Genomic DNA, 25,394 nt, shown 5'->3' with positions numbered 1-25,394 from the left:
GCTTGTGTTGTAAGTGTGGGTGAGGGGGTTAGAGTTCCTAGATATCTTACTTGGTAGGATGGGGTAAATGTGTTGTAGGGAAGGAGATAGCACATCTCACCATCCATAGTCCTACTCTCACTCCCTGAAGACCCCTCACCCAGGTGAACCTCCCACACTGTTACACCCCCAGTGTCCTGGCCACCTGGATGACTGATCCCCGGGGAATAGTAGGTGAGACACCTTCTGGTTTCCCACAGTAGGCATCACAGAGAACATGTCTGAAGGCCCGAGGGTTTGGTTGGTGATGCTTAAGCTAGACAAGGAGGCATTTGAAAGAATGACTAAATCACAAGAAATTGAGATATTCTCTTAAAACCGTTAAGCAGTTCAGAGGCCACATAGGAAAGTGTCAGTTTATTTGAAACTTTCTGGGATAGAACTATTGGCAAACAGCATCCCCAAGTTCAGGAGGTCCAGGTTATAGAAAGGTAGGACCCATGGTTCAATGTAGAATCTCAAAAAGAAAATTGAATCATGATTTAATGAGGTGTGCACATGGCTAGTCATAATTATAGTTACAAAATGGCATATAGAAATTGCCAAAAGACAAAAACAAATATTTCTTGAGAAACAGTGGGAGCTTTTTCAAAGGACACCAAATGGTTTTATGTTTAATAAAGTTGCCGAGACAGGAATTATGCCATCTCCTTGGACAAGTAGTCTTTGGACCACCAGCCCCCCACGGTTATAGGTCAGTTTCCTCACTGGACATTGCCAGTAAGCTATTCTCCAAATGTTTGTTGTTCAAACTGGAGGAGGGGACTTGAGTAACAATATCTTGAAGTCTTCCCAAATAGGTTTTAGGGGAGGGCTTAGTACAGTGGATTACTGCTTCACTCTGAGCACCATCATGTCGAAATACGGTAAGGTTAAGGGAGGGAGATTGTTCTGGGCTTTTTTCACAATTTTATGATTTGATTGATAGAAACATAGTGTGGAGTAATTTACATTTTATTGGGGTCCCTAATGTTTTATTAAAGCAATATGCCCTGAGCGGCAGGGGCATTACCGACTCGGGTAATGCCCCGGGGCCCATAGTTAGGCCTGAGCGAAGCGAGGGCCTTAGCGAAGGCTTTGCTCGGGCCTATAACTGTGGGCCCCGGGGCATTACCAGAGTCGGTAATGCCCCGCTGGGAGGGGCATATAGCTATTAGTACCCCGGCCCGCAAAAACTGCATAACCTGGGCACTAAAAGCTTTTTTTTGTCCCGAAATGCTGCAGCGTTTCAGGGAAAAAAAAAAGAAAGAAAATGGCTGCCGGGAAAGGCGGCCATCGGGAGCGGACGTGTTAGAAACGGAAGCGTTTCAAGCGCGTCCGCTCCCGGAAAAAAAGAAGGTAAGTGCAGTTGGGAGGGCGGAAGGGAGGGGAAGGGGGACAAAAGAATTAATAAATGTACCTGAGTCTCCAGCGGGGGACGATGGAAGCCTCCAGCCATGTGGAGACTCGGAGGAGGAATGGCCCCGCTCCGAGATTCCACACGGCAGGAGGCTGCCATCGTCCCCCACCAGCGACCTAGGGATAGAAGGTATGTGGGAGGGCAGGGAGGAGGGAGGAGGGAGGAAAGGTGGGAAAAAAAAGCCTTACCTCAGTCCCCGGCGGGGGGGTGATGGTAGCCTCTCAGCAGTGGGGAGGCTCGGAGCGGGGATGGCCCCGCTTCGAGCATCTTCATTGGCTGAGGGGCTGCCATGCCCCCCGCCGGGGACAAAGGCTGTGGAATCCCGACAGAGGGATTCCCGGCCTGGTAATGACTTGGAGAGGGCCAATCAGAATGGCTCTTTCATTCTCATTGCGCCCTCGCTGGGTACTAATGCATCTTATCCAACTGTGATATGCAGACATCTCGGCTTCTGTCCGATATACAAGATCAGGGAATTAAATGTTGTTGTCCCCCACCAATGAAGGTGAAAAGCGGGATGTCAGTTGGCCCTAATTTATTCCGTTCAGACGTTAATTCTAGTACTACTCTTAGGAGACTTAAACTACCCTCTCCGAAGGGTACATTTTATAGCATGCTTCTTTATGCTGAAGACACAGCTATTTTGGACTTAACCCCTGGCAGGTCTCCAACAGGACCTGCTAAACACAAAATACATTTTTGGGAACTATAGTTTTGAAATTAAATATTATAGAGACAAAATGATGGTGTTTGTGAAAATGGTGAAACCTTGTAGCTAGTTTTTAAATGAATGAAGGGATGAGGAGGCAGTCTCATTTTTATTTGAGCCTACTCTTCTCAAGGAGCGGTGCTTGGGTCAATCATTTTAAGAAGACGGCTGAAAGGGCCTCATTAAATAAATATTAAAGTGCTTTTTACATTTTTATTTCACGTTTGAGGCATTCTTATTGGACACGTGCCTGGAGGTTTATAAGGCAAAGGTATGTTCCATGATTTTTATGGCAGTGAAATCGAGTGATTCAAACTGTTATGTCCGAGAGGGGTTGCAAAATAAATGTTGTGCCAGATAGCAGGTCTCCCTGCAGATACAACTGGCAGCCCCCTTATGAGCTGAATTGGGGATGTTCAGTTTGAAGGTGTTGAACCAGTTAAGATTTTGTTCTTTTTTTAAAGCACATCTGTTTTTTTTTGCTAATTATAAAGATAAAGTGTTTTTCAGTGTCGGTGCTATTGCAGCCTCCCATGGTGAATAAAAATACTTGTGGCAAGGTGGGTCATAAGGCACTGTCCATTTGGATAGGGGGTGGGTTAGAACTAAATTTGGTACATTAAGGCAACTGAAAATAGCTCTTAAACCAAGAGCTTCTCCGATGGTCAGAGAGGCAGATGTCCAACATGTACATAGGCTAACCTCTGTAGCTTTGTATACAGACTTAGGGACACATATAAGATGGCAAGGAGAAATCTGTTAAATAAGATCCCCAGAATGCAGGATGCTGATACTAATAGTACGTGTAAATGTGCCCACCCCCATTAAATTAAGCAGGTGTGCAGGAGGAAGCACAATGCTGGATTGCAAAATAGCAGTTGAACAAGATTTGGCTCATTTTCTGTTAATTTGTCTATCTGTTTTGCGTTAAGTGTGGACATCCATTGGAGCCGATTTATATAATTAATTGTAATGATTAGGATTTTTATATAGCTTGTCTGAATATGTTAAAGCTGCTTTTTTATTCTAAGCTTGTTCTATGTGAATTTCATTACTAAATGTTGCTATCTTAAGGGAGAAATGCGATTAAATAAATATTAATTAATACTGGTCATTATATTTTAGGCTTTAAAGATCACTTCATTGGGGCTTTGGAAGTTATCTCCTCAGTTATTTTGGCATGTAATGGCAAATAGTGCATTTCAAAGCCCCTGAGGCCTGTTACATTGGTGAAAAAGTGGTCAGGAATAAAAATAATACTTTTCTGAAGGATTTTAGGTATCTTTTCTCTACCCAAAATGGTTTTTACATAAGACATGGTGGCAAAAATCAGTTAAAACATTGAGCATTTAATGAACACTTCATAGGGAGTGTGTGGTGTTGAGTAAGTATTTGGATTCATTCATTGACTTGATAATTTAAACTTATTAACAGTAACTTAATTGGATTTGAATATAGGGCAAATTAACTGTGAAAAATGTGGCATCTATTTACCTTATTTGCCTTTTATTCATGTGCCAGATGGACAGAGTATCAAACGAGGAGCACTTTTCCACTAGGACACTATGTAATAATGAATATAGGTGGTACTAACATTTGTTTTTCTGATAAATATAATGCATGCAAATTATTTAATAAAGGAAATTGGGGTGTGGATACCACTTTTTTCTCCATTATGCTCCTACTAGCTGTACAAAGGAACAGAATATTATAATTTTCTCTGGGACAAAACATGCTTCGATTATTTTATTCATTAATACCTTTGTCAGCTGGGCAAAGTATCGTAAAATGACGGGGATTGAACAAAAGCAAAACAGAAGAGGTGATGGCTGGAAGGTTTAGAAATAATCTTAACCTCTGGCATTGCTTTGGGCAACCCTCGAGACCATCGCTCTTTGCCTGCCAAGCCCTTACTAAAGGGGAAAGACTACACGTAAATCAGCCTTGCTCCCAACCCAAAAGGGGCAGTTCAACCCTTGGTTACATCCCTTCTGCAGGAGGCTGCAAGCATCACCAGTCATGTTTCAGCTTAACAATGATACTGCTATAATAGGTATAGACATATAACTAAAAATAATTTGCATGAGGGCAACAAACACAAATCGTGCATGTATAAAAATGTGTTTTTTCTAGATAATAATGAAACTTTGTTTTATGCTACATCCCCTTCTTGTGATCTCTGCGCTAGCATATGAAAAACTAGCGTTACTGTAGTTTTGGTGCACCTCATGTGCGTCTATGACGGGTAGCCGTTGACTCTATACTGTATATTGATGTATAAAATTAAACCAGCTGGAACCGGAGCAGGTTCATTTGCCAACATTCTCGCCCTGTCCAGGACTTTTGTCCTGGCTATATTGCTACTGAGGTCTCATACCCTCAGCACTTCCTTTTAGGCCTCCAAACCATGGCCCAGAGCAACTGGCGAGCAACAATTTAAGGTGCCGTGAGCAACCTGTTGCTCCCAAGCTACACGTTGGGGATCACTGGTAAAGACCATGGACGATTCGTAGCTGGACGTACTGATGGCCTGTCTTTTTTTTTTTTTTTTTGTCCTCATCAAGTATATTCCTACTAAATCCTGCTCTCAGATTGGGCACCACAGGTCTATCTTCCATTTCTCTCTTCCTTCTTCATCACTGTGGGAGGTGATGACAGTTTTTAAGTAGTAGATTTACATTTTGGCAATGATTGAGAGATGGAGTATGGGAGAGTCATAACTGTAGATTTTCAAGCTGGAGAAAGGAAAGGTGAACTTTTGTTAAATGATAACTCTGAATTGAACTTTCTGTGTTGCACAACTTGTATTTGAATTTTACAATGCCAACATCCCTTTTTCAAGACTTGATTGATTTTTTTAATGCCTGCACTTTGCCATGACCTCCAATCATGTTTCCGATTAATTAGAAGGGTCATATGTTTCCTTAGACCAGGTTAGTCAGACAGTAGATATTTCTCTTTTATTGCTGTGTTGCACTAGCTTCCATTCGTTAATAACATGTTGGATTTCAGTGATCGCCCAGTTAGATGTTTCCGCTGTAGTACTGCAAACTCAATGGTGCCAGCATTGTGATATTTATTTGATGTTTGGGAACCCAAAGCCCCAACTCCCCACCCCTGCAGTGCACAGGGCAGAGTAAAATACCCCAACACAACTAGCATGTACGTTGAAAGACCGTATTGGAAAAACGTGAGTTACAAAATAGCAGAGCCGACTTGCTCGCATTTTGTAACTCGAGCTTTTCCGAATGTGCTTTTTTTGTCCCCCGCATTACATTTGATGGATGCAGGAGACACCCCCGCAACTCCTGCAGTCAATGCTGAACTAGGTGAGCGGTGGACACCCGTCTCCCCTTGTTCGACGTTATGGGTTACGTTTTTTTAGCTAGCCGAATGCGCACTAAAAGCCCATTCACCTTTTTATTTATGAGCTTTTGGGCCAAAACGATGCAACTACACCACATTAAGTCTCTCAAATCCTTATGTAGGTCCTTTAGGTGAAATTGGGTAGTGAGAGCATATTTAAAAAAATACAATAACTTGGTAGCAAAATCATCTGAAATGTTGCTGTTTTACACAACACATTCATATAAATACTTCCCAGTTACAGTGAGCAGCAATTGACTTTAATTTATCCTGTATATTAATTGATGAGATGTGCCATGTAGTTTTGGTTCCCAAGTAATTAAATCTCTTTTCCCCAGGATAATTATTGGTTAACAAATAGGCCGAGGTAGCTAGTGAGCATAATTAAGGTAAGTGGCAGTGGTAGGATTCCTACGGTTCCAACACAGTTAAACAAGTATTCTGTGTGTGTATAAAGACCTTTGAGATGGGAACTTAAATATTGTATGCCCTTACGCTGCTGATTTATCCTGGCCGATGCATTTTAGGGCGCCATAAAAAGGTAAATGGAAGAAAATGGCTGTCCTTGTCACGTCATTGGTTGGATTTGAAATTGAGAAGAAGTTTCCCCATTCACTGAATCTGTACTTTTGCTTGCATGCTAGTTCTTGGAAAAGGTCACAAAATTGGCTCCAAACCAATCTTTTGCACGATTGTGCGTTAAGAAGTCATCCAGCATATGCAATGTAATGCTTTTTCTGAATAATTCCTTACCAAGAACTTTGTTTAAATCGCAAGGGGTTCGCGGTGGTTTTAATAGAGATTTCGTCCACATTCACCTAATAATCTCATCTTTTAGACCTGGGAACAAAAACCTGTTATGATTTTACTTAATGAAGTAGGGGTATTGCCTTCTCCAAACTCAAAACATTTTAGCCAGGATTTTAAGATCCACAATGATATTGTGAAATTGGATAAAAATGTGCACATTTGTTAACACTACTTAGAAGTTGTGGTTCGTCTACCATGTCTCTATAGGCATATGATATAATAATTGGAAATGCTCTTTAACCAGAACTTGGGATATACTGTGTTTCTGATGCTTGGTTAATTTGCCCTTTTTTTCCCAGGAACTTTGTCTCCTCTGGACGGTGGCAGCCAGTGGCTCTCGGCCTTTGGACATATGAAGTAAGTGTTTTCTTGAAATTTTGTATGTGGTTTGGGATGCCATTGTTGTGTGAATAAGTAGAGGAAAGGGCATTTTTCGGAAAGGCGGTTGGAAGGTATGTTACATTATATCACCGTTTTCAGCATGCCAACAACCGCCATCTGCAGGGAGCTAAAGGCAGCATGCAAACAACCGCAATCTGCAGGGAGCTAACAGCCGCATTCAAACAATCGATGTCTGCATTTTCACACCTGCAGCAGTTTCTAACTGAAAATGGTGTAATCTAATGCTTGGGTCATATTGACTCAAAGCACACGCCCTCCTTTCTTCCTCACACTGCTACTTGTTCTATGTCTCCACACATCTTGGACCCACCCAACCATCTTCCTTCACTTGAATATTGCCCCTCAAACTCCACCCCCTCCACCACTAGTGCATGCTGCTTGATAGGCACTTGTGGATATGAGAAATGCTCCATCTTGATGCATTTTCGTAGGCTGTAGTGGGATGTGAAAATTTGCTTTTTGCCTCGGACCCAACACATTGTTATCTGTGAAGATGCTGTATCGGTCAAACTGGCATGTGTACAGTTTGATCGTCATCTCCTTCAGTGGTTTGCCCATGTTTTCTTGGTGGCAAACCAGTTTTTGTCACTTACAGAGCGCAAATACCAACTTTTACAACGCTGAATTTAATAATGCATAGGTTGCCTTAAAAGTACATGGTGTATTATTCGACATTAGGCTTTATCTGCCAACCATTGACCTGTCCAGATAGTGTAAAGTCAATCCAGGTCACTGGGATAAAGGAGTTTCAGTGGTGGTGGGAGCACTGATTTGTGCACCTTGCTGCTTCTGCCTCTTAACAGGTATCTCATTTAATAACATGTTAAAGTTGGTTCTGCCACAAATGTTCTCAGCCGTAGATTCAATGAGACTGTCATAGTGAAGTGCTTTCCTTGAAAAGTTAGTGCAATTTAAGGCAGTTTTCGGAAGTTGCCCTGCTCAGGCAGAGCGGTTTTGCAAGGCTACACGGGTTATCTGCCCGCATTCACCCACAACCTGGCTGTGCACTTGTTAACTACTCTCTTAAGAAAGGAAAACTTTGAATTGATTTTGTCCTTCAACGTATTCCTCATCTTTGACATGTAATGTCCACAGCTCGGCTGCTTCAGAACATTTTCGGCAGTGGGTGCCCCGCGTCGATGGCATCGGGTCGATGTCCCTTGAAGGCCTCCGTCAAGGGTACTGTAATCGGATGTTATAAGTAGCACCACGCACGGTGCCCAAAGCCCCAGTTCTGTTTTTTCCGCAAACTTGTTTGCTTCGTTAAAGTCGCCGCACCTTGTGCTTACTGTGAAAACCGATTGTCGTCTTCCACCCCAACAACCCAGAAGTCTGGATTTAAGAAGTGTCTGGACTGCAGCTCCAAAATGTTCATCGCAGATCCGTATCTTGTTTGTGGTGTGTCAGCGAGAGCCACGATACGGATGATTGCTCGAAGTGTCAGTCGTTGACTGCCAAGGCCTTGCGGTAACTTAAGGGGAAACTAAAGATAGGAAAGGTATCCAAGCCCAGTAAATCCTAGCCTGCTGGACCTTCGACCGACGAGTCGAGAAGTGACTCCTCGGCAGAAGAAGTCTGAGCAGTCACAATTTAGGAGTAGTTCCCGCCACTCGTCCTTGTCTAGTGATCCAGGAAACAGCACCATTGGTCGCCTTCCTCGTCCTCTTCATTGGACGCCTCCCCAAGAAGAATGCAATGCCCGTCCAAGTCATCTACCCCGGCGGAGTGGGATTCTTTCCGAGTGGCGATGATGAAAATGTTTGATAAAAATGGCACTGTTCCGCCCACGCCTTCTGACGAAGCCGGCAAGGAATGTTCTCGGCCTGATACTCACGCGCCTTTGATCCCAGGTAGACGTGTGATAAACACCGGGAGCCTTGCAGCCCTGTTCGGACAAGGCATCGAAAGATCACCCGAGACGTGCCAAGTCAAGGTCTTCGTCTCCGGCAAAACCGACGAAGCCTTCGACACTCTCGAAGTCCTTGAAGGCATCAACGCCATTGCCGTTGCCGTCGAGTGCGCCTGTCGGGTCTTCGACCCCGATCAGGCCCTTGATGCCGTTGATGCTGTCGTCGACGACGAAGCCGTCAGAGCCATAGACACAATCGAATGTCCCTGTGCTTGTGGACCCTCTGCGGAAGGCCACTGATAAGTCTTTAAGGCCTGTACCTGATATGAGGTGCACTCCTCTCCCGAGGAATAATTTTTTTTTTTTTTTTTAAGTCTCTCACTGACATTTATGAGGAGGAGGAGGAGGAGCAATCTGATGAGGACGTTGTCCCTTTTAGTCTCCAGTATGGGAACCCTTTTGCTCCTGAATGCCTAATTTCAGAGGACAGTCGGATGTAGGATCTTTGTCAAACCTTGCACAATGCCAATGGTATTGACACTTCCCCTGAGTTGGTGTTCGGCAAGCCGGACCCGGGGGGAGAATGCCGACACCTCATATCGCAGGCTCATGTCTAAGGGTGTGGAGTATCAGGCCTGGTCTAGGCCTCCTGTACCCTTTGAGCTAGAGTTCCTTACTGATATCTTGGTTCAGGGTCCGTTTACCGACCTCTTGTTGCCGTTTCATATGGCTCTGCAGAAAAGGGTGACTGCAAATTGGAGCACACCGGAAGCTACTCCAGTGGTGAACAAGTCTCTGACGAAGAAATACCGCCCATGCAGTAGTGACACCGGCTTCTTGTCCACTCACCCCACTCTGGAGAGTTTGGTGGTCCAGGCAGCTACAGTTACCTCGAAGCAGGTGGCGTACCCTACAATGCCTCCTGATAGGGACAATAAACATATGGATGGATGGGCACGCAAGGTGTTTTCTGCTGGGAGTATGGCATTGAAATTGGCCAACTCTACTTGTGCATTAGCAACATTTTCGCACACTCTATGGAATTGCATTTCGTTAGCGGCTGAGCATATTCCAGAGGGGGAAGAAAGGGATGGTTTTCTGGCTGCTATTCAGGATGGCAAGGATGCTATGTGTGGATCCCTTCAGTCTGGGTTGGATAGTGTAAGCAGGTCCATGGCTGTGCGCACTGTGATGCGCAGGTTTGCATGGTTGAGAAAGTTTGGATTTGCACCTGATGTCCAGGCTAGTCTTCTCAACATGCCCTTTGCTGTTGGGCAACCTCAGCCTTTTCGTCCTAGGGGTTAACAATGGAGGGGTGGATCCTTTTGTTTCTACTCCTCATTTGGAAGGGCGAGAGGAATGGCCAGTCAAAGGGGCCAATGTATGTTACCTCGCAGTGGACGAGGTAGGGGTGCCAAAGCCGCTCAAGCAGCAGCCTCTTTACCATCAGGCACTGCTGCAGCGCTTCAAAACTGCTCTGTGGCCTTGAGTCACTGTTCACCGGTAGGGGCAGGCTGTCTCAGCATCTAGATGAGTTGCGAGCCATTACTTCGGGTGTGTGGGCTCTAGAAACAATTGCCCACGTCTGCCTACCTTCTCTACGACGGCCTCACGACAATCCACTGCGGAAGCACTCTTTGAGGATTCTGGATCCACTCCTTGAGCAGGACATTTTGACTCTGCCGCAGAAAGGCACTAAAGAACCAGTGCCTGTGGCAGAGAGGAACAAGGGTTGGTATTCCCCGTATTTTTTTATTCCCAAGAAGGACGGAGGACTGAGACCCATCTTGGACTTTGCTTGAACAGGTTCCTCAGTAAGGACAAGATCAAGCTGGCCACTCTTTCTCAGATCCTTCAGGCCCTCCAGTTTCAGGTTGGTGTCATTGGACCTGCAGGATGCTCATTTTCATCTGCCGATCCATCTCGAGCACAGGAAACATCTGAGGGTTGCAGTTGGCGGCATCAGTTTCGGGTCCTGCCATTCGTGGTGGTGTTGGCAGCGCATCTAAGGAGGGGTGGGGATTCATGTCTATCCCAACCTGGAGGATTGGCTGATCAGGGCGCGTTCTCCCGAACAGGCCTTGGATCATCTCAGCGTCACTTGCAACTCCCTTCACAAACTGGGCTTCTCCCTCAATTTCAAGAAGTCGCATCGGACACCTTCCGAACCGCTCCAGTACATCGGGGCTGTGTTGGACATGTCCTTGGAAGTGCTCATCACCCAAAGTGAGGACTCATCACATTCTCCAGATCGTCACCAAATTTCAACATGCACAGAGTCTTCTGGCTTTCAAATATTTAATGTTACTCGGCCTCATGGTGTCCTGCATTTATCTGGTGCCAGAGGCCTGACTGAGAATGAGATCCCTTCAATGGGCTCTGAGGACACAATAGTCTCAGTTCTCAGGCAAAATGTCGGATCTTCTTCGGATTCCTTTCCGGGTCTCACCGGATCTTCTGTGCTGGGCCTACAAAGGAAATCTCATGAAAGGAGAACCTTTTTGGCAACCATGGCTGGAGGTAACCTTCATGATGTTCGCTTCCCTCACAGGGTGGGGGACTCACGCCTACGATCTGACTATCAGCGGTCGTTGGTCTCCATCAGGGTCCAGACTACACATCAATCTTTTGGAGCTGAGAGCAATCAGGCTAGCACTGAAGGCTTTCCTGCCGTCTGTACAGGGGAAGAATGTCCTGATAATGACGGACAACACGGTGGCCATGCATTACCTCAACAAAAGAGGGGGTGTAGGGTCGCTCCCACTGTGCAGAGAGGCGATGCAGCTCAGGTTCTGGGCAATTCAAGAGGGCATCTCCCTAGCGGCGGTGCATTTAGCCAGAGAGAACCCGGCGGCAGACGCTCTGAGCAGGCATAGTGCGGTCTCCCACGAGTGGGAGATAGCTCAGGAAGTCCTTCAGCAGATCTTTGCCCTTTGGGGAACCCCACAGGTGGACCTATTCACGACCGGTGCCAACCAGAAGTGCACGAGGTACTGCTCAAGGGACTTTCCTCCGAGAGGAGCTTTCGGAGACGCATTTGTCGTGGATTGGTCATTCCCGCTTCTGTACGTGTTTCCTCCGGTGCCCGTTATTCCTCAAGTTCTAAGGAGGTCAGTGGTTCGGGTCCCACATGATCCTCATTGCTTCTGATTGGGCCAGGAGAGCGTGGTACCTGAACCTTCTAGACGTGTCCATCTGTCCTCCAATGTGTCTTCCCCAAATAGTGGATCTTCTCTCGCAAGAGGAAGGTTGGGTTCTCCGTCCAGAGGTCAAGATTCTCAACCTTCACGCATGGTTTCTGAAATGTTGAGATATAGGGATTGGGAACTTCCGGAAGACGTAATGGAGGTGTTGCCTTCGGCCGGGCGTCCATCAACAAAGTCCTACCATTGCCGTTTTGCGACTAGTGCAGAGGGATAGAATGTTGATCCTGTTCAGTATTCCATTCTGTTAGTTCTCTCCTTCTTGCTTTCTTTAGCACACAGGGGTCTTCAGGTGGGAACCTTTTAAAGGTTACCTAGAAGCGCTGTCCACATTTAGGTGCTCATCCGAAGAATGCTCTTATTTTAAGATTCCACTGATAACTCGGTTTCTAAAAGGACTCACAAATGTGTTCCCGCCATTGCCTTTTCAGTTGCTGGGCTGGGACCTTAACCTGGTCTTAAAGTTTTTGATCAGTGCTCCGTTTGAACCTTTGCCCACCTGTCCATTGAGGATGTTAACCTTTAAGGCTGTTTTCTTGGTTTCGATAACATCTGCTAGAAAAGTGAGCGAGTTGCAGGCACTTTCTTCTAAACCAACCTTTACTGTGTTCCACAGGGACAGGGTTGTATTTAGAGTACATCCTCCTTCCTCCCTAAGGTAGTCTCTGACTTTCACTTAAGTTAGAAGGCTGTGCTACCCACCTTCTATCCTCCTCCACATCCTAGTAAGGAAGAGGAACGGCTACATAGGTTGGACCCGAGGAGAGCGTTCAGCTTCTATCTTTCCAGATTGTCCAAGGTCCGTAGTCAACCAGCGTTTTGTGGGGTACACTGGTCACAGATTGGGGCCAGACTTTTTCTAAATAGACCTTGTCTCGGTGGATCATCCTCACTATTTCGGAGTGCTATACACTTGCTGGGAAAAGCCTGCCTGAGGGCTCATTCCACCAGGGGTCTTGCTACATCGACAGCCCTGGGTGTTCCTGTTAAGAACATCTGTGATGCTGTGAAGTGGTCTTCCATACACACTTTTGTTAAGCATTATTGCCTGGATTCTTCACATGTTCAGGATATGGCCTTTGGGAAGGCGGTACTTTACCCTGCCATTTAATTGGGTACATGTACATTTTTCAACCCTCCTCCAACCTTGGTTGCTCCTTTGGGAGTGTCAAAGATGAGGAATACGTTCGAGGATACAATCCATTCGAAGAACAAGTTACTTAACTGGTAACGTTCTTTCGACTGGATGTTCCTCCAGCGTATTCCTCGTCGCCCTCCCACCCTACCCCTCCGAAGAATTTCCTGTGCTGTTGCAGCATTCGTTCCGAAAAGGCTGAGGGCAGTCTACACTAGTTGGGCCCACATGGCCTACACGACGAGATGAGACAACTGTCCTTATTGAGAACAGTCTTCCTCCTGGGCAGCCTTACACTTTGGTTGGAAATCTTCATACATGTGCATATAGTGTAAATGAGGACATGAACCACTTGGAGTTTGTATAGCTAATCGAGCAATTGATTTCTGTGAGGAACAGCCAGGACATCATTTTCTTCTAAATGCCAAGCTCCATGTTTCTTACTTATACCGTCTCTTCTGTACAGATACGCCCATTAACTTTCACTTCACAGGTGAGTTTGTACTACACAAGCTACTGTATCTGACTCTTGCCCCTGACTCAGAAGTACTAAAATATTCCCCACTCTAAATCCCTGGCTGCCTTCATGAGTATTGGTCCTTGGCGAAATGGTATCCAAGACTGTCTGAAAACACATTTAAATTCTGTTGTATGTTGCTCTCGAGTAGTTTGCACCACTTACAACTCTCATTGCAAAATGGGGCCCAAGCAACCCTTTGGATCCTTTTTGGATTTCTCACCATATGGGTCAACCAGAATCATAGTAGAGGATGGGTTCGATTTAATTTGTCCATTGACTTCATGGCCCTCTAAGAGCCCCTTTGGTACGGTTTGTGTGCTCAGGACAAAAAGGCACATAGAGGGCATAAATTGCAAAAGCAGAGAACAACTCGAAGGGGCAGTTTAGTATACACAGGGAGCAGGGTCCATGCTACGATTTACCTCTTTTCTAGTCTCGTACAAAGGCTCTACAATGATCCAGTGCCCTGCTTCATTCAAAATCAATTCAACAAATGAAATATCTTAAAAGCTCCTATTGTAGGTATTTGATGAAACCTTTGAGTTTTTAGGTCGGGAAAGTGCTACCGAAACTGTTGTATGGAATTTAATTTACTTAGGAAAAAGTGATATGCATATTTGATTCTCTGAAACGCTTAATTTGGAGGAAAGTGTTGTGCATACCGAGTGCGGTGGCAGCTATCATGATTAGATGTGACCTTGGATTGATTTAGGGTTTTGGGGTTTTGGAAATAGTTAGCATTTTATGCAAAAATGTAAACAGTAAATTGCACCACCCTGTATGCTGACATTAAAGTAGTGATCGGGAAAAAAAACGGAGGGAATATTAAATACCTTGTATTGGTCCTCTCACTAGCATAAGTATGGGTAATGGTGATCTAATAAATGACGAATAAAAAGATTTGTGAGTGAGATTGGTGTCAAACTGTAGAAAAATTGCATTCTTTTAAGAGCCTTTGGTATTTACTAAATGAACATGAACGTTTTGGGACCATAGCTGCCCCGTTAATCTTGTTCCCGGGGCCACAAGCGAGGTTCGATGTTTTAAGATTCAGTCGAAATCTAAACTATAATAAGGAGATCTTGAATATTAGAAAATCATTTAGGGGTAACCTGTGCTGGTCCTCAGGGGAGATGGAAACTCAAACATCTTTTAATTTCTTGTAAAACACATATTTCCGTTACAGGTTATATATTTTAAACGATTCATGGAAGCTGTGCTGGACTCACTTGCGATTGTGACCATTAATGGAAGGATTATCTGGTCGATCAACATCTTTGTCACTGACTTGATAGTTTTTTTTCAATAATTTGAATCTGGATGCCTATGTGAAAAGAGCATGAGTTATGGGTTTACCCTGAGGTCCTGGGTTTCTTTTTCTAGGCTTAAAGTAAGATACTGCTATTTTTCCCACTACATTTGATGAAATATTAAATTATAGTTGATGTGTTTTTTTACTGGGAATGTATGGGTTTTTTTTATAGGCAAAATGATCATATATATTTAATGGAAATGTATGTTTTGATGGGTCATAGTGGCTCTTGTATGCAAATACTGAAATTAATTGTGCTGTATTGTTTTTTTATTGTTAAGGTTGAACATATTTAACCAGTAAACAATAATACAAAAAAGTCAATTTCTCCAGCATTGGATCTTTATGGATTCACATGCTGTGAATATTCCCGTTGTCAGGCAGGGAAACCCCGGTTACTTTGACTTAGTTGTTTTCCTATGGGAAGAAAGACACCTTGAATGTCCCATCAACGTCATCGTGGGTGCCTTTTGGTACCCACATGTGATGTCGAGTGTATAGCTCCGCCCCAGCAGCTTCCCCTCAGATTTCAACCATCTTCTGTGCTGTTGGGATTCCTCGTGTTTCTCTCCTGAGAGAAAAATAAATTGCTTTGAAAATGTAAATTTTCTACAAATTTCACCATACAGTGCAACCAACGTCGAAATACATCTGGTTGCAGTTCCAACCATGGAAGCTTCAGGCCCCAAGAAGTCTTTATTTAGGCCATGCGACACTTGCAGCCTAAAAAATGTTTAAGGGGGACAGGCACACAGAATGTCTTTACTGTCTCTACCCGAACCATTCCACTGACATCTGCTAGGGTTTCTCACAAAAGACTGTTAACGATAGGAACCAATTCCTTATCTGCCGGCTCAATGAAGGAGCCTATCTGGCGTCTGAGGTTGGCTCGTCACGGTGTGCGAGAGCAACCACTCCCTGTGACAAGAGGTCACTGTCAAGACACAGGTACAGATCTGAGGAGCCGTGGCGAAGAAACAAGACAGGTGAGCCAAAATTGTCCACGGGGCACGATAAAGTCAAACAACTCTTTCCCTGTAAAGAAACCACCAGCTAGTGGTGAAAGGTCTCATACCGGGTCCAAACACTCTTCCCAGGGCCTGTTGACGAAATCGCAGTCGGACAAACCGAGGAAAAATGGCTTGCACCCATCATCAAAATCTGCGGAACCGTCACGATCTCCGTTGATAGACTAGCACAGAGCCAAATCCTCCTATGTGTCGTCATTGAAAAAGTCTACCTCGACGAGTGGCAAAAAACACTACGTGTTGGAATCTCGAAGATCCTCCTCTGGTCATGAGTCTTCATTGAGACACCTGTCGACGGCCACTCCGACGAGCGCACAATTGACGACTGCACAATTGACGACTGCATCGACCACAACAGAATCATAGTCGGGTCTATGGCTTGTCTCTCGTCGACGACCAAAAGTCATCTCCAGAAAAGCCTACGTGCCCATCTACCACTACGGCAGAGATTTCAGAATTATTGACTGGAGACAATATATTGCCTCCTAAGGGCATTTAAAAACCCAAACTGAGACTACGATGCAGCACGACCAGGCTCCCCTGGGAATGTCACCAATGGAGTACCCAGATAACGTGCCAGAAGACGTTTTGCAGCATGAGATTACATCAGATTTTGAGCATCCACCAGACAAATGTCCAGGTGTCTTGGAATCCGTTCTTAAAGAAGGAACTTCTGATCCTCCTATCCAAGGACCATCTAGAGAGGAAGACGCATCTCTAAGGTTTCAGACACCTACTCTGCCATCAACACCTGCTGGAATAGGTGGTATGCATACACAATACCCCCTTATAAACCCACAATCCCTGTTTTCCCTTCAGGTCCTTACACTGCAGTCTGTTAGGACAGCTTGATGCCAGGCTTCCACTTCCTCTAGCTCAGACAATTCAGCCTTATGGAGAACCTCAAGTGCTCCAGCATGGGGTCTGGCATGGATTCACATGGTCATGAATATTCCCCGTCGTCAGGCTGGAAATCCTTGGTAAAGAAAAAATCAGTTTGTTTCATTTTTGAACTTTTTGTCTCCTAACAACCAATCACTGGTCTCTGAGTCATACTGCCCTCTACGTAGGCCCCTCATCTGGCAGCCATCTTCAGATTTTTACAGCACGTTCAAGTGTTGGGAGTCCTCGTGCTTAGCTCTCGGGCTTTTACTGCGTTTTGCATTTTTCAAAGAGTTTACTCAATTTCTTTGGTCAGTCGAGCTTCGTGCTCCATCGATCTACTTTCTGATTAAGGGGGACCTGTTTTTCGGATTCTTCAGCGCCCCTCAAGGGCGAATTTCATCGAGTTTCTTCATGGAGGATTCCAGAAGTTTCTTAAAGGCCTACGCCGCGTGGACATGTCGGAGAAGGATTCGGCTCCCCTTTTCAAGATTTGTTCTGACTGTGGCTTGCGGAATGTCTTCTCGGACGACAAGCATTCCCAGTGCCTCTACTGCCTGTACCCGCACCCAAAGCATGTGGAGGAGGACTGCGTGTTTTGTCAGGAGATGGTACCCTGCACGCTGAAGAATCTGCATCGTCGGCTCAAGGAGTGGCTGCAGGCCAAGGCCCCTGCTCTGGGTGGGTCCGAGCAGCATGCTTCCCTGCTACCAAGAAAACTAAGCGGTCTTCTAAGACCTTTGAGGGCGCTCCTCCCACGGGGGCCCAAAAAAAGGCCAAGCACTGCGAATCCGCTGTCACCGGGAGCGCCGTTGCAACAGGTTCCTCGGTGGCCAGGGCGAGTACAGCGTCTCCTGCGGCTTAGATCACCAGCCAATGCTTGGGATCTTCATCAAAGAGGAAGTCGGACCATCCGGGCAAGCTCAAGGAGAAGCCCAAGCCCGGCCCGCCGGAGAAAGCCAAGGAGGAGTGGGGCGCTGACCCTTCCCCCTAAGGAGAAGGCCGCAGGTTCGACCAAGACCGTGAAGGCCCAGGTACATCCGACGAAGGCCCAGCCTCCCATTGAAGGGGTGGTGGCGTCCCTCTCGAAGGCCGCCGTGGTGGACCCGCAGGACGTGGCATCGAAGGCGAGAGTATCCCTGCCTGTCAATAGGGAGACCCCTTTTCAGCCCATTGAGAAGACACCGGAGACGATACCAGTCATTTCACCGAAACTGTCCCCTCTGGTCGCAGAGACTGGGTGGGGGCTCGGTAGTCCTCCAGGGCACGGATATCTCCTCAGCGGAAGAGCTTACCTGCCTCCAGACCACCCAGGAGGAGAGGTGTGTCGAGAGTAGGCCCTATGACATGGATTCGGACGAGGAGGAGACCGACAAGGAACAGCAGGGCGGTGGGGGCCTGGGCGACCAACCCGTGCCTCAGTCACTGGTTTCGTCTCTGCCTCTGTCGACGCAGACGCCACCTGGAAATATCTCGGCGGACATTCTCTGTTTTGCATACTCTGGTCTCAGAGATTCAGACGAGGGAGCTTGTTGCACCGGCGGCCCTTTCCGTGGCCCCGGTACTGACGGGGGAACCACCGACCAAGAAGAGAGTTCACCCTCCACCTCCTTGCCCCCCCTTTGCCCTGCCCATCCCCCACCCCCTGCCCCGAGGGATGAGACTGATCCGGACACAGCGACGACAGGCACGGATGACTACGGCGGGTTGGGGGACCTCCCGTCTCCACCTCCCAGATCTTTGCCACCCGACGAGATGGTAGTTCTTGCTAGTTTCACGCCATGATCTCCAGGGCTTCAGAGCTGTTCCAGCTCGTCTCTGAGGAGAAGAAAGGTTTCCTATACTAGTGCCGCAAGGCCAAGAGGAAGACCGTCCTGTCGGTCCCACTCCTGGTACAGGACGTTGAGTTGGCCCTCATGAAGAACCCTTCCACGGCCACGGCGAAGAGGGACCATTATGAGAAGCACAGGGTGCCGGACTCTGCGCCCAAGTGCTTGCGGACCCAACCGTCGCCAGACTCTGTGGTTTCGGCAGCAGCCAAGAAGTAGTCTCCAGGCTCCTCCTCTTCAGCGGATTCCCAGCCTGACGATGGGGAATATTTATGAGCATGTGAATCCATGCCAGAGATAAACATTTACAGGTAAGTAACTTGTTCCTTACCCATCAACTAAGGGATCTAACCTATCCTTGTAGAGACCAGGGCATACGCCCTAGGATTCAAACACCTCCTAGACCTCCACCTCCACGTACATTCAGTCCACCTAGGAGGGAGGAAAAAGAGGGGGACTTGATTTGATGCAGACCAGGCCACTGGCCCGAGGGATAAAAGTTCCACAGCCTTCTCGTCTCTGTGGAGAGCCGACACGTGGCCCTGACCACGATACGCAGGGTAGCCCGCTTAACCTGCGCCTCCGGATGACATTGTGTCTAAGGCATGCCAGGAGTTTGGTTTAACTCCAGATGAGGAGAAGAAAGTTTGTTTCCTCTTCGACCATATGGATAAACGTAGGAAGGCTGTCTTTTCCATACCCATTCTGGATCATTTGGGACAGGAGGGAGGGCCTCTGTACTATGAAGCATCCTTTTACAGAGCGGGCGGTTAAAGGTAGGCTGGAGAAGAAGTTTAAGGCTCCAGATACTACACCGATATGCCTCACCTCGCAACCTGCTCCAGAGTCAGTTGTTTCAATGGAAGCAAGCCGCAAGGCTCGAACACGGCATAAGTGTGCCACTCCGCCCGACAGCGAAAAACCGGAGAATGGATGCCTTTGGAAAAGGGTTCTCACCATTGGGGCAACAACGGTTATTGAAGCACATTCCCTGGCAATAGTTGCTTGATATGAATGAGAGCTGTGGCAGCGCCTGGCTCCTTTATTGGACCACTTGCCGGAGCAGCAGAGAAAAGAGGCCATGCTGCTGGTGCGGGAAGGGGAGGAAGCCTTGAATCACCGCATCAACATCGCTGTAGACCTTGCTGAAACAGGGTTTAAGCAGATTGAAAATGGCGTAGTCCTTAGACGCCAAGCATGGCTTTGTTGCACTGATTTTCGTCAATAAGTACAACACAAAGTCATTGATATGCCATGTGAACAGGAAAATCTGTTTGGGGACAAAATTGATGAGGCCATGAAAGCTGACTCGGACACAACTATGTCTTCAGGGCAGGCGGTCCTTTTGCTCCTTTTGAGGAGCCTGAGGTAATGCAAGATTATCTGCCTCCAGAGACAAGAACTTTGGTAGGCCCGGATATTACTCTCAGGGCTACAGGCGGAATTATCAATCCTCCCAGCGCAACAGAGAATGCCATTAAGGGCAACAAAAGCGTGGATCTGCCACCTCCCAGAGAGGTAGGCAAAATAAGGCGCAGCAATGACTGCCTCTGGGGCAGTCAGGAGGGCGGGAAATGTGGCGCTGTACCGCAACGAGTGGCAAACAATAATGACTGACAGGTGGTTGCTAGATGCAATCCAGTACAGCCACTTGTTGGAGTTCAAGCGCACACAAATCCCGATACCTCCCACAAAGGTATCTCACCCGCACCATCAGGTTTTACAATACAAAATATGTCAAATGCTAATAAAGTGAGCCATTGGTTTCTCCTTCAGCAAGAGGAAAGGGAGTATACTCCAGGTACTTCGTCGTCGAAAATCCAGACGGGAAGTGGCGCCCTATTCTGGATCTATGAAGACGAAACGAGAATATCAAAAAGCAAAAATTCAAAATGGTAACGCTCCAGGATGTCATAAAAGTTGTTAATCCCCAGGAATACCTTGCAGCCTTAGATCTCAAGGATGCATGCTTCCATGTGCCAATACATCCAAGTCACCGAAAGCACCTAAGATTCGTAGTCGGCGAAAGCCATTATCAATGTCTGGTACTGCCATTCGGACTGAAATAGGCACCAAGAACATTCACAAAATGCCTGGCACCGGTAGCAGCCTTCCTCCGAATACAAGGCACCATGTCTACCTGTTCTTGGACAATTGGCTAGTTTTGAGGTTTAACATATCAACAAGCCTATCTTCTTTCAACCGAACAGAAACTCTGCTCCAACAATTGGGCTTTACATTAAATTATACAAAATCCTTCACAGTTCCCTCAAGGAGTTTGGTTTTCCTGGGCGCTCAATTCCGTACAGGCCAGAGTCTGATCAGACCTTCGGCGGAAAGAATCAAACGATTGAGAACACTAGCAAACTAGTCACGGTCCGTGCATACATAACTCTCCTTGGGACCATGTCTTCTTGCATTCTGCTTATTCTGCACTGCCGGCTGCACATGCAGCCAGTGCAAACGTTTCTGGCTTTCAGATGGTCCCAAACCCTGGGTTCCTGGTCAGACAAGGTAGTAATCTCCTGGGCTCTGTCAAACCCACTGAAATGGACGTACCTCTGCAACATCGCTAAAGGAATGCCACTGATAGAGCTAAATGACCATCTTGTCATTGTGACAGATGCCTTTTGGGCGGGATGGGGCGCTCATTTGGACAAGATCCAAGTCCAAGGCCTCTGGACCCCCGAGTATACCGTTCTCCACATCAATATGCTTGTATTACAGGCAGTGCACTGGGCTCTAAAATCTTTTCTTCCTGTAATAGAGAATTTGGTGGTTCGCGTCCTCACCGACAGCCCAACCACAATGTTTTATCTATGGAAGCAAGGCGGAACGCGATCAAACACCTTGTCCCAGGAAGCACAGACCATATGGCATTGGGCCATCCGGCACAAGATCCTACTTCAGATCTTCCATTTGCCGGGGATGCAGAACAAGCAAGCAGACACCCTCAGCAGGGAATCCTTGTAGACACACGAGTGGCAACTGCACAGCATCCAGATAGCCAAAATATTCTCAAGGTGGGGTTCTCGGACCTCCTTCAACTGGCAGCGGACGATCCAATCCATCTAGGATCTCATGCCAATCTTCTATCCCAGAACAACGGGATGATCTTTCATCACGACCCAGGCTCTCAAGTTAACAACGTGGCTCCTGACCACTCCGAATTTGGTCATTTGAATATCCCTCAAGACTGCTGGCGTATTCTAGCAGCAGCTAGAGCTCCTTCTGCCAACATTTCCTATAGCCGAAAATGGAAAATATACTTTGCAGGGTGTGCACAGCAGCCTAACCTGTAGCCGCTAGCTATAACACCCCATCAGATACTTCCTTATCTGTTAAAGTTAGCTACAGAATGTCTGGCGAGCTCGTCCATTAAAGTGCACTTATCGGCAATCTCTAGGTTTATACAGAAAAGATCTTGTCTCTACCATGACAGTCTAATCTAACACTTTTTAAAAGGACTTTTTCGTACCTTTCAGGCAAAGAAAAGGATTCCACCTGTATGGAGCTTGAACCTAGTCCTGGCAGGGCTTATGAAGGTTCCATTCGAACCTTTGTCGACAACCCACATCAAATTTCTTTTTTTTTTTAAACTTCTCTTTATTGGCAAGGAACAGTAGCAGGCGTACAACATAATGAACATATGGTATGACACGGTTGAAATGGGCAACACATGCAGGGTATATCCGAAATGGGAGGGCTAGCAGCCCATTAGTCTTTAAACCATTCAAGGTCATTCTACAGTCTGTACATCCGGCAGAGGGGAAGAGAGTATTTCCAAGTCATCCTTACTGTTCAGATAGGTACAGAAATATGCCCACACATTTCTGGACAAGAGTTCGTGGGGAGGGAGTTTATGTAGTCTTCCTCGCACCTTTGAGTCCAAGTGAGGGCCTTTAACCACATCTTGAATGAGGGTGGAGATCGGCGCTTCCAGCACTGAAGGATACATTTCTTGGCCACCATGGCACGGATATTCAAAAACATAGACACTTTCTTCGCCCCAGGCTCATCCCACAGCCCGAACAGCATAGCCAATGGGTCAGGATCAATCTGGGTCCCCACTATCTCTGTTGGGGCTTCGGCCACCGCATTCCAGAACGGGCCCAGCGCACTGCAGGACCAGAACACGTGAGTGTGATCAGCCTCTGCACCTCAGGCAAGCGCGGGACCAGTCCCGTGCAAATTTCCACACCCTAAAAGGTGTATAATATAGTCGGTTAAGGAGCTTATATTGCATACATCTAAATCTGGAATTGAGGGAGACCTTGCGTGTGTGTAAGCACATCCTGCGCCACATGGGATCTGTGATTACCAAGCCCGGTTCATTGCTCCATGTGTCACGGGGTGTCTGAGGTGGACTCGCTGACTTAGCCTCCAGCATTTTATATAGGGAGGATGTTATACCTTTACAGCCGGCAGAGTTGGATATGTAGCAGATCTCTGGTGATTCAGGGGGCTCGTCAGGGTAAGTGGGCCACATAGCGCGAACTGCCGCTCTCAATGTGAAGTATTGCAACAGTTCCAGTGCTGATCCTGAGTGGCCAGAGCGCCATGTCTGCGGGGTGATGAATTTCCCTTCGGGGTATAGATCAGATAGCGCCCGGTACCCCAGGTCAAGCCAGTGTCGTATGAGGAGTTTGTCATGGGTGGGGGTGAGGCCCGGGAGGTGCCAAATATGTAACCACTTATAATATGGAGTGGGTTCGGGGGGAGTGATTGCAGCAGATGTCTCCATGCCATGGTCGTGGTGGCCACGGGATCCACAAGGGCATCGGTGTGGTATGTGCTACCGAGGACTAGGGACATATTTACATCCTCAGATGCAAGTTTCACGTGGGGGGGATGGTTCTAGGTGTTTGTACCAGTGTGTGGCATGCTGGGCTTGTGCGGCAATCCAATATCTGGTAAGGTCAGGGGCGTTAAATCACCCTCTCTCATAGGGAAGAGTCATGTGTTGCCATTTCTTGCGGACTGCCCCGGAAAGCCATAAGAATTGGGCACACACAGAGTGCAGGTTCGTGAAATACCGTTTCCCGGGCCAGATCGGGACGTTTGAAAATATATAGATAAGCTTTGGGGACTACAATCATTTTGATTAGGGACAGTTCGCAGATATGGGAAGCGGAAGGTTGCGCCACCTTGATATCTTCGATTCAATGAGTTGTGCAGTAGCGGTGTAGTTGTCAGCCAGTAGTGCGGATCTAAGTAAGGATACTTGAACACTGAGATATTTGATACCTATCTGGGACCAGAGGAGAGAGAACTCGCATGCTGCTTGGTGTGAGTGGGAGTATTTATGACTTAGTTATTTATAGTAAAGCCCGAGAGTTATTTATAGTAAAGCCCGAGAATGTACCATTTTTTTGTAATATCACGGATGATCGGGTCTAGGTCCCTAATAATAAAGAGGAGTACGTCGTCTGCGTATAGTGATATTATTTTGGGTGTGTCTCGCAGTCGTATGCCCTAGCAGGTATGTTTGTCTCTGACGCCGTCAGCCATGGGCTCTATAGCTAGCGTGAATAATATAGGGGAGAACGGGCAGCCTTGGCGAGTGCCCCTGTGGAGCATGAAGGGTGACGACGTCAGGGAGTTGACCAGGACTCTGGCCATGGGGTTTGTATATAGTAGTTTGATATAGGATATCATGCGTGAGCCGATACTCTTCTTCTGCAGTACTGCCCCCAGATATTGCCAGGACACCATATCAAATGCCTTTTGGGCATCAAGAGTAACTGCAACCGCCTGAGCTTTAGGATCAATTCTGGACATAACATTAAAAAGCTGGCGGATATTGAGGGATGTTGAGCGGCTGGGAACAAAGCCGCTTTGGTCTGGATGGACCAGGTGTGTCATTATGGGGAGGAAGCTATTCACTATTACCTTTGCAAATATTTTGGTGTCTGTATTTAAAAGTGATAAGGCCCTGTAGGAACCATAGTCATCAAGGGGCTTACCCGGCTTAGGGAGCACAGTGATAAGGGCCTCTCGCAGGGAGTGGGACAGGGTAGCCTGGTGGAACGACTCACCCCAGACATAATGTAGTCTCGGAGCCAAGATGGCAACATGTTCCTGGTAAAATTCTGAGGTAAGCCTGTCGGGCCCAGGAGCCCTGCCCTTCAGGAGGCTGGAAATAGCCTCACCAATCTCCTCAAGAGTGATTAGGGTATCCAACTGCTCTCTGTTGGTCCGAGGATATAAGTCATAGCGATTTGGTCTAGTAGGTGGTCTGAGTCCTGGGCATCGTGCTCCCGCTGGGGGGCATACAAGGCCGCATAGAATTCAGTGAAGGTCACCAGGATGTGCTGGTCCGTCCAGTGTTGGGCACCACTTGCGTCCCTGATACTGTCAATACGGGTTCTGCCCCCTTAGATGCGGGCCAGTCTGGCCAGGGTACGCCCCGGTCTTTCCCCCACGCCGTACTTCTGCATGGCCTGGGGATAAGCGTAGTATTGCATCTCCCTGAGGGCATGGGATTCGAAGGTTTCCAGTTCCGATCTTATTTGTGCGAGTATGGTCGGGGAAGGTGTGGAGGCGTACTCCCGCTCAAGTTCTTTAAGTTTGGTTTCAGAGCGTTGTAGGCTATTTTTAATGTCCTTGAGTACCCAGTCTTCTCTAGAGATACAAATACTTCTAATATAGACTTTGAATGCCTTCCACCGGGTCCCCTCAGGTGTATCGTGTTGCTTGTTACAGTCAAAGTATTGATATCGGCCAGGATCTCAGTTTTAAAGACTATATCACGCGGTACCTCTGCTTTGAAACGCCAGGCAGGTTGAGACAGAGGGGGGGGGACTAGGTCCCAGTTTGATCAGTAGCGCTACAGGAGAGTGGTCAGAAAGTGTGCGTGCCAGTATCTGTGCGTCTATGGCCATTCCCATTAACCACCTTGATGTGAGGAA

The 25,394-nt window shown here is 47.0% G+C and overlaps 1 protein-coding gene across 9 annotated transcripts in view; it reads left to right on the top strand.

Moving 5' to 3' along the window:
- The window catches only part of BICRA (BRD4 interacting chromatin remodeling complex associated protein), a 1,420,469-nt gene that overhangs the window by 274,913 nt on the left and 1,120,162 nt on the right, over nt 1-25,394 (top strand). For all 9 annotated transcript variants that reach the window (XM_069644334.1, XM_069644339.1, XM_069644332.1 and 6 more), the window contains one exon: nt 6,623-6,680. The gene's annotated coding sequence lies outside the window, so the exon portion shown is untranslated. The remainder of the gene's footprint in view (nt 1-6,622; nt 6,681-25,394) is intronic.

Source organism: Ambystoma mexicanum, chromosome 2p (genome assembly GCF_040938575.1).
Source record: "Ambystoma mexicanum isolate Mex_15411 chromosome 2p, UKY_AmexF1_1, whole genome shotgun sequence".
In the NCBI taxonomy this organism is placed as follows: Eukaryota; Metazoa; Chordata; class Amphibia; order Caudata; family Ambystomatidae; genus Ambystoma; species Ambystoma mexicanum.
This window is presented reverse-complemented; position numbering and strand designations above follow the sequence as displayed.